This window comes from Otolemur garnettii, unplaced genomic scaffold, assembly GCF_000181295.1.
Source record: "Otolemur garnettii isolate 467f Iridium unplaced genomic scaffold, OtoGar3 scaffold00011, whole genome shotgun sequence".
NCBI classification, from domain to species: Eukaryota; Metazoa; Chordata; class Mammalia; order Primates; family Galagidae; genus Otolemur; species Otolemur garnettii.
Window position 1 is genome coordinate 4796117 of NW_003852406.1, and position 9986 is coordinate 4806102.

Sequence of the window (9986 nt, forward strand, 5' to 3'; positions counted from 1 at the left end):
CATTAACAACTGAGGTGCCACTGTGCCTTGTTCCAACTCTCATACTGTAAGCAAGCATCCTTTCCACCCTAGTATCATGTCTTTCGTCTTTTCCATTTTTAGAGATGGGGGCATTGTTATATTGTCCAGGCTGAGCTTAAACTCGTGGGCTCAAGTGACCCCGCCTTAGCCTCCCAAGTACCTGGGACTACAGGTATGGCCCACCCTGCGTAGCCATACATATTTTGCTTTCTGGTGGCTTTGCTGTTTAAAGTAGTCTCAAGTGTATCGTTGAAGTGCAGTCTAGAATTTGTAAGCACAAGAAAGCTGTGATGTTTCTTACAGATAAAATACAAGTGTTAAATAAGCTTCATTCAGGCATGAGTTATAGTGCCATAGGCTGTGAGTCTGATGTTAATGAATCAATAATTACTATTAAATAAGGTTTTTAAAAAATACATTTAATTTTTGAGACAGAGTCTCACTCTGTCACCCTGGGTAGAGTGCTGTGGTGTCATCATAGCTCAGAACAATCTTAAACTCTTGGGCTCAAGCAATCCTCCTGCCTCAGTCTCCCAAGTATTTGGGACTACAGGTGCCCATTAGTAGAGAAAGGGTCTCACTCTTGCTCAGGCTGGTCTCAAACTCGTGAGCTCAAGCAATCTACCACCTTGGCCTTCTCAAGTGCTAGGATTATAGGTGTGAGCCACTTTGCCCGGGGCCTAAATAAGGTGTTTTAAAACAGAAACACACATAAAACAAGGTTATGTATTACTGGTTAATGAAGATGTTGTAACCAGAGGTGTGTAGAACTCAGTGACTTTATAGAACATAAGTATCACAAATAATGAAACTCCATGGTCAGAATAAATTTTACTTGGCAATGAACTTCTTCAACAGAAAGTTGTTTTCATTACAAATCAAATTCTAATGTGTTCTAGAAACTATGTCTGAGTATAAACACAGACACAAGGAAGCTTCAAGTCAGAGATGCTGGAAGTTACTGCCTGGCTGTAAGCCCCTGCTTGCCTAGGCAGTTCCTTTTATAGCATCCTTGACAGGTGGCCATTGTTTTCTGATTGAATGTGTCCAGTGATGCAGAGCTCATTTCACCAGGAAGTCCTGTCCACTGTGCTTCAGTTCCAATATCCAAAATAGGCCTTTCCTATGCTGAGCCCGGAAATAGCCCTCCTAACAATTTTAGATCTGAACTCTCTCCTCTGCGTGATTACCACTAACAGATCTCTCTTCACCAGGTAAGTGGACCCAATTCTTGCATTTTGTTTTTATAGAACATGATTTCTGCACCCTTCCTGGATATCTCCTAAGGAACTTTAATTTGTTATGTGTGGCAGCTTTTTTCATGTAGTATCTATATTTGAGCACCTGAGCTGAATAGCACAGGTCTGGTATCCCCCTGTGACTTGGATGCTGTTTTCTGTTAATACATTCTGTTATATTTGGTACATTTTAGTGTGTGTGGCTGCTCACACCGAATGAATATCCATAACTTATTGTCACGTTATCAGGTCAAGCCAAGTCTCTCAAATCCTGGCCCTTTGCAAATTTTTTTTTTGTTTTTTAGAGACAGAGTCTCACTTTATTGCCCTTGGTAGAGTGCTGCGACATCACAGCTCACAGCAACTTCCAACTCCTGGGCTTAGGCGATTCTCTTGTCTCAGCCTCCTGGGTAGCTGGGACTACAGGCGCCCGCCACAACGCCCGGCTATTTTTGGTTGTAGTTTGGCTGGTGCCGGGTTTGAATGCACCATCCTCGGTATATGGGGTCGGCTCACTGAGCCATAGACCCCACCCTGCAAATGTTTTCTTCTGAACAAAGATACATTACTTTTGTATTTATTGTAGTCCAATGTCATCTTTTTAGAAAGAGGCATTATAACCCACAGAGATGATTTTGAAAAATTATTCTGTAATCTATCACACTCTGATCTGTGTTTTATATATTTCTTAACTTTAATAAATAACTTATACATATTAAAAATATTACTCAGGACTAGACAAAGTGGGGAAAGTCTGTGTGGCTTTTCTTGAGAACTCTCTCAAGGTTATTATGCACCCTTTGAATCAACTTTCTCTGCACTAATCTAAACCCACATCTCTCCATCTTCTCCACAAAGGTGTCTTGCCTTCCTGAAATGACCTACATCCTGGTGTAGTAACCTAACACGTCTATCAAAAAAGGAAGTGGCATTTCTTCGTAATGACTTACTGGAAAAGAATCCATAATGACCTGTTACATTTTTCCCAACACGCTGTTTCAATGTTTGTCTTAGAAGTTTCACAGGGATTGATAATAAGCTCAGTAGTCTATATTGGCAAAATATGTTTACCCTTCATTTTGAAAATCATGATATTTGGCAGTTTAGTTTCATAGGGTAATCTAATTGGAAAAAGATAAACCAAGTAGCCTAAAGGGAGAATTTAAAGTCAGAGAGGTGAAATGGGAGCAAGTTAGTGACTCAAGACTTACCCTTCGCTCATCTAAGCATTCACTAAGTCCATTTTACTCTGTCCCAAGACTATCTCCTGTTTTATCCATCTCTTTTCCTTGCCCACCAGAGATGCAAAAACCATATACACATTTTCTGCTCTTTTATGAGCCGGGATTTTTTTTTTCTCTTGAGCCAGAGTTTGTCCTGGCTTGTCTGTCACTTGTGACACAATTCTGACTTAGAAAAAGGAGGTACCTTAAAGAATATTAGAGTATTGTTACCAGAATATAGCCAATTGGATGCAGGGCAGAAAAAACAATGGATTCTCTCACTTTTTCCAGGTCTCCAGTTATGTTCTAAAATTTTAATTATGTCCTCTAAATTCCTCTCCTACTGCCTTTCGCATAAAATCCAAAAGTTTAGGCCTTGCAACCAAGGCCTTCTCAATTGGGTACTAACTCATCTTCATTTTCCCAGGCCTGTCAGACTTCTCCCATTTTCCAAAAGGTATCCTGCACGCTCATGCCTTTGTCTTCTCCCAAATCCTATGTGATGGAATTAAGCCCAGCCCAAATGTTTTCTCTTCCAGTTGAACCTTTCCTCCTGTGTTCAGTCCTCATCAATGGTTTCCCATTACAGTCCAACAAGAGCAGGTAATTTGCACCTCTGCTTAGGAACCATTCATCTCATGCCGTACTTATCTGTGCTTTCCTACAATCCTTTACCACAACAGTGGCTTTCAAACTCTTTTAGCAATAGCATAGTTCATAGTATTAATAAGCCATAAACAGAAATAAAATTTGATAGAAATAAATTTTGCATTGTGACCTACTATACACACATTTATATATACCTTATATTTCATTCATTTTAAGAAGTACTTTTTCCATTTTAATATTTTGAAATCAGGATGGTTTGGTACATAACCAAAAGTTTCATATAACAATGTTTACCCTTTATTATGGGTTATGTTCTCTTATTTAGTTTTTTGTTCAATTTCATTAAGAAAAGACAGTACAGGTCATAATCCCCTAAAATGATTTCATTACTTACTAATGAGTTATCTTTGTAGTTTGAAAAAAATACTGAGAACTAAAACTATTTATAGTCACACAATAGAATTAAGAACAAAGACCAACATCATTAACATGACTTTCCAATTCAACTATCTGCATAAATATGATTTTTAATTCCAAGAAGTTCTTGCCTAAGATGAAGTTATAAATGACTTTATTGTGGTTTCAGGAACTTCCTCAAACTCTATTTATCTGAACAACACATTGCTGACTGAACTAACTTCATCAGGGTAAATAGCCCTCTCTTCAACAAGATTACTCTATGGGATTAACGAAAAACTATTTACTCCGGGTGGTGCCTGTGGCTCAAAGGAGTAGGGCGCCAGCCCCATATGCCGGAGGTGGTGGATTCAAACCCAGCCCTGGCCAAAAAAGAAAAAAAAAACTGCAAAAAACTATTTACTCTTCTACACTTCCTTCAAAACCTTTCCCTCCTCTGCTCACCCATTCTAAACTATTTTTTTAATTTTAATTCAGTTCATTGCATATTTATTCGTGTTACCTAAAGCTGTCAAACTTCAACCAGGCCCTGACCAGCAAATGTTTCTCAGTAAACCAGTATCCTTCTCCGTTATATATATAAGTAAAATATCAATTAGTTTAATTCCAATGTTCCAATTCCAATTTTACAGAGTCAGTTTTTAAGCATTTTAGAATGACTTTCAGCAGAAACTGAGACCAGCATTTTTTTTTTTAATTTATTGTTGAGGATTCATTGAGGGTACAAGAAACCAGGTTTCACTGATTGCATTTGTTAGGTAAAGCCCCCCTTACAATGGTGTCTTGCCCCCAAAAGGTGTGGCACACACCAAGATTCCCACCTCCCTCCCTCCTTCTGTCTCTCTGCTAATCCCTTCCCCACTCCTCCCTCCTTCTTCCTCTCTCTGCTCACCCCTCCCCTTGTCATTAATTGTCTTTATATCAAAATTGAGTACCCCATTCTAAACTATTATATCACAAGTTTAGCCCAATTGCAATGAGTAAGTCCTCCTCCTGAAACCAGATGTCCCACATCTTACAATTGTTTCATCCTTGAGCTTACTCTTTTTAGATAATACAAAGGTTCTGTCAACTTAGTGGCCTTCTTTACTGCTGTAAGCAATATGAGAGGTCAAAGACTGAAAATAAAAACATGAACAAAAGGAAAGGAGTCCAGGTTCTGTGTGGGCAACATCGGCCTTTATTTCCTTCCAGGTTCAGGTGAGCTGAGCAGAAGGAAGTCAGCACGTGGGCTAAGGTGGATGGGGATTTAAGGGTCTGAAGGGTGCAGGTGGGCATGTTCTCTCTTGCCTGGGTGGGACATTGTATTTGAGCAGGTTGGTTCTACTTGGGTGGGTCCCTCCATTTGACTCTATCATCCCTAGCTTTTTAGTGTACTATAAAGAGGTGGGATGATTGGCATGGTATCTCTTTGACTGCTTCCTGCAGGAAAAGGGGTGGCATGGACTACCTGTAAGGAAAAAAGGAAAATGGAAAATAGGAGAGGGACGGGAGTGGTGTTTACAGGAACTTTCTTGGGCTTTCAGTTTGAACTGGTTGATATCCAGGTAGGGGGAGGATATAAGCAGTTGTTTTCTGGGTGACTGCCTGGTCAATAAATCAAGAGATGAGACAGAGGATTACTGATCCAAAACAAAACTGAGCATGAGAAAAATCATACTGAATGGCCCTAAAATAGGAAGTAACCAAGGAGGCCATGATTCCAGCACCAAGAGGGTGGAATAGTCAGAGGGCACCATAAATTACCATCCATTCCCAACACTGAGATCCGTTGTGTTTTTTTTTTTTTTTTTTTTTGAGACAGAGCCTCAAGCTGTCCCCCTGGGTAGAGCGCCGTGGCATTACAGCTCACAGCAACCTCCAACTCCTGGGCTCAAGCGAGTCTCCTGCCTCCGCCTCCCAAGTAGCTGGGACCACAGGCGCCCGCCACAACGCCCGGCCATTCCTTGGTTGCAGCCATCATTGTTGTTTGGCGGGTCCGGGCTGGGGATTCGAACCCACCACCCTAGGTGTACGTGGCTGGCGCCCTAGCCGGCTGAGCCACAGGCGCCGAGCCCGTTGTGTTTTTTTTTAGAGGACCTTTATAAGATGGCAGTGTGGAAACAGTTGTTCCCATGAAAGAAATTGGCTTACCTTCCACTAGTAAAAATACCCACAGTTAGTTTTCCAGGGGGCATCCTGGTTTTCTGGAGATTGTCAGTCTTTTGCATCTAGGCTTAAAAGATCAGGAAATTTGCTAGGTCCTGGAGTGACTGCAAAACCAGATCTTCAGAAAGACTGGGGCAGTCTTTCTGTGAAAACATTCGAAGGCTGACATGGTTTGGGGGAGGGTTTGGATTTGGGCACTACTTCGTCCAAAGGCCTGGTTTGTTGAACTTAAAACAGGGTCCTGGGGGAGATTTTGTTTTTTCAGTATGCCCTTGGAGTTTCAAGAAGTAGCTGGGTTTTGTCTAATGACAGAAGCCAATAACTAGAGCTCTGAGAGGCACTGTCGCACCTTGAAGACCAGATCAATGAGATCTCGCTGGGGTCTGAGGGCCCTGGGGAATTTTTAGAGTTCCTCCATGTTTTTTTTCTCTCCCTACTCCACCATTTTTTTTGTTGTTGTTGTTCTTTCTACCACAAGTGGCAGAGGGAAGGTGGAGACAGGGGCATGGGGTGGAATTCTGCAGGTATAAATGAAGTTGAGGGAAGGGGCGCTGTAGAGGGGCGGGAGAGGAGGGTTGTCTACTGGGTTGAAAGAAGACAATGGAGATTTGGATGGGTGGGGAGGGCTGGTTTGGCCCACCCAAGGAAAATCTGAGAGGGTTCACAAGACACACACAGAGAAGGAATGTTTCATGGAGGAGAAAGGCCTGGATGTAGGCAATCTCTGACCATTTGCCTCATCTCTGACAGTAATTATTGAGATCAATGAGGATTGAGAGGTCAAATGTGCCACTTTCAGGCCATTTAGAACCATTGCCTAGTCTGTATGTGGTCCAGGCAGTATTACAGAAAAAGATGAGGTGTTTAAGTATGAGGCCAGGATAGAGCTTTAGAAACTTGAGGTGAGTTAAAAGGCAGCGTAAAGGTTAAGAAGGAGGAACCTGTGACTGAGTGGTCCCCATATTGGAAACTCGAGGTCAAAAAAATGAAGTTAAAGCAAGAATGTAAAGAGAGCCTGTGAAGAGGAAGAGTAGATGGTTGACAGATACGGTCAGAGAGGTTACTAGGCCTCCACGTGTGACACCAGCTAGAGAAAAGTGGCCCAGGCCCAAGAGAGGGTGTCCCCACACCCAAGGCACTGGACAGGTGAGTCTGACACATCGGGGTGAGTCCATAGGTGGCTGGGGTTGGGATCAGGGAAGTACTAGGCATGTGAAACCAGCTGGAAGAAGCAAGCTGGGGTTAACCAGCTGGAAGAGTGGCCCAGGCCCACAGGCGGAGTCCCCAAGCAGGAGGCCCTGGACAGGTGGGACTGACTTGCTGGGGTTAGGCACAGATCACCAGAAAGAAAAAAACAAACAAAACTAAGAGAGGGGCTATATACAACTGCTTAAGAGCCCCAGAGGGGATATATAGTATTGCTTAAGAACCCTGGAGATGGAGGGAGAGGGAAAGAGGAGTTGGAGTGGGGAAACAGAAAGAGAAGTTAAAAAGGTTCAGAAAGGGGTTCTAGACAAATGCTCACCTCACCAATAAATGGATGAATTTTTGGTGGGGCTTGAAGGGGTTCATTTCCCTTTGTCTTGTACAAATGAGAGGTCAAAGACCAAAATTAAAGATTATTCCAAAATATGAATGAAAGGAAACAGAGTCCAGGTTGGGGTGGGCAACATTGGTCTTTACTTCCACCTGGGTGTGGGTGAGCTGAGCTTGCTGGAGAAGGAATTTACACGTGGGTTAGGTGGAAGGGGATTTAAGGTGTTCGAAGGGTGGGAATGGGTATGTTTTCTTTTCCCTGGGTGGGCCATCCTATTTGGGTGGGTAGGTTCTATTTAGGCAGGTCCCTCCATTTGACTCTATCACAATAACTTTGGCTTTGCATAAGCAAGTTTCTTTGGGTGGTCTTCAGTGAAGTCAGCAGTAACACTACATTATATGCGCCTTGAGGGGAAGCACAGTGCTTGTTATTTCTTTTTCTCTTCTCCTTTCTCCAGTTGATCAAACATTGATGAAAGAGGGAGGTGGAAGAATTCCCAAAGAGTGGAGGTAAAGATAGCTTAGGAGGTGGGAGCAGCAGCTGAAGAGTGGCCACAGGTAAGGAGCTCTTGTTGCAAAGGGGCTACATCCAGAAGTCCGAAGTCTTTTTTTTTAAACAGTCTCACCCTGACACCCTGGATAGAGTGCAGTAGTGTCACAGCTCACAGCAACATCAAACTCCTGAGTTTGAGTGATTCTCTTGCCTCAGCCTCCCTCGTAGCTGAGACTATAGGCCCCTGCCACAATGCCTGCTAATTTTTCTATTTTTAGTAGAGATGGGGTCTGGTTCGTGCTTAGGCTGGTCTCGAAATCCTGAGTTCAAGCAGTCTGCCTACCTCAAACTCCCAGAGTGCTAGTATTATAGGCACGAACCACCGCCTGGCCCAGAATTTGTAAGTCTTGTGGTTGGAAGAGGATTCCCCCTTTGTCAGGTTGGAAGTTTTCTGTGTTTTGAGTTCTTGGCGTGTTCTTAGCTGAAGAATGACCAGACACACCAGAAACCAAGGCAAGCAGAAAAACAAGGTTTATAAGGGAAGAGAAAGGTAGGATTACAGAGCAAGATACCCCAGCCACAGACCATCAAGCGGCCTCTTGTAATCAAAAGGGTCTGGGTCCTGTTTTATACTATCTGGACTGGGCCCTTCTTGTGATTCAGACAGCATGGAACCACTTTGATGAATAGTGAACTACTTGATAATTAGTTTTAGGTCACTTTCCAAATGCTATTGTGTCTGCAGCTTGGCCCACAGGGAGCCACTGTCAGCTGTGGCAGTTGCTGGGGCAGTGACCAAGGCAAAGTGATCACCTTTGTCCTTTTCCCCCCTCTAAAGTAGGAATCTCTCACTATGTACCTAATACTTTCTCTTTTTTTTTTTACGAGACAGAGTCTCACTTTGTTGCCCTCGAAAGAGTGCTGTGGCATCACAACTCACAGCAACCTCCAGCTCCAGCTTAAGACAATTCTCTCGCCTCAGCCTTCTGTGTAGCTAGGACTACAGGCGCCTGCCACAAGGCTCAGCTGTTTGTTGCAGTTTGGCCGGGGCGGGTTTGAACCCGCTACCCTCGGTATATGGGGCCAGCGCCCTATGCACTGAGCCACAGGCACCGTCCACTTTCTCTGGGTTTTATTCACTCACTACCTCCTCTTCATACCCGGTACTCAGATGATGTCGCTTTAACCAGAAAAAAATTAAGTCCATCCCAACCACTTAACTTCAAGTTATTATGTGATCTTTGAAGTGGTCTTTGCCTCACCCTTGAGATGCACACAATAATGGATAAGGAGATTCTGTCGGGTTCTCACTGGGATGGTGATAATGTGGTTGAAAAAATATGCTGACCTCTGTAATTTCACACTTACTTAAATTTCACGTAAATACTGGAAAGCGCCTTTAGACTCAATAAGCCATAATAAGTAATATGTTTGTCTTTAGCCAAGAAGTGGGCCCAAGAAGGCCTCTATTTACCTTTTCCAAATTCAGTCAAATTGGCCTAGTCCCGGTTCCCACAACAAGCCAGGTACTCAAACCGTTCCCTTGGCAAAAGCACTCCTACCTTCCCACCTCCTCTGGTTATACGGATTCGTCCTGGGTCTAGTGGAAAGGCCACACATGGCCACCTCTCCTAAAAGCCTTCCTTCATACCCTCTGGCAGAATCAATGACCTTCTAAACACTTAGCCTCTAACGTTTGCTTGTACTTCTGGCTGAAGCCTCCCAGCCGATCTCGAGGTCTAGCCTTCCCGTAGCAAAGGCCCATGTTCCTCTCTCGGTTTGCCTAGTGCCTTGCACGTAGTAGGTGCTTAGTAAAAGGTCCCACCGAGTTAACTCACTTTGTGCCCTAAGGCTGGGGCAGGTAGCAGAGCAGAAAGGCCCAGTCCGTCCTCCTCTCCGCCAGCCCATTAGAAATACCCCACCGGAGACTGCGGCCCAGCCGCGTGCCTCTCCGGACACCCCCGCGGCGCGCGGAGCTCAGTCACGGGCGTTGGAAATTCCGGCGCGTGCAGCCTCGCTGGGCTGGCGGGGGCGGGGGAACCCGTGGAGTGAGCCTGTGACGTGTCGGGGGCGTGCCTCAGCCAGGCCCCGCCCCCTCTCCCTCACCCTCTCTCGCGGGTCGGGGTTACATGGCGGCGACTGCGGCAAAGCGAGAGCCTCGGAGACGCCGCTGCCGCCAGCACAGCCGGAGACCTGAGCCGACACTGGGGGCTGTCCGCGGGCCCCGCACTCTCTCGATGAGTCGGAGAAGTCCCGTGAGTGTGTGTGTGTACGTGTGCGGGGCGCGCCGGCGGGGCGGCT

General features: G+C 44.7%; 1 protein-coding gene across 2 annotated transcripts in view; it reads left to right on the plus strand.

The window, feature by feature from the left end:
• The first annotated feature begins 9770 nt into the window (after positions 1–9770).
• MAPK6 (mitogen-activated protein kinase 6) overlaps positions 9771–9986 on the plus strand; it is a 41791-nt gene continuing 41575 nt past the window's right edge. For both annotated transcript variants that reach the window (XM_003784363.2, XM_023509987.1), the window contains exon 1: positions 9771–9940. The gene's annotated coding sequence lies outside the window, so the exon portion shown is untranslated. The remainder of the gene's footprint in view (positions 9941–9986) is intronic.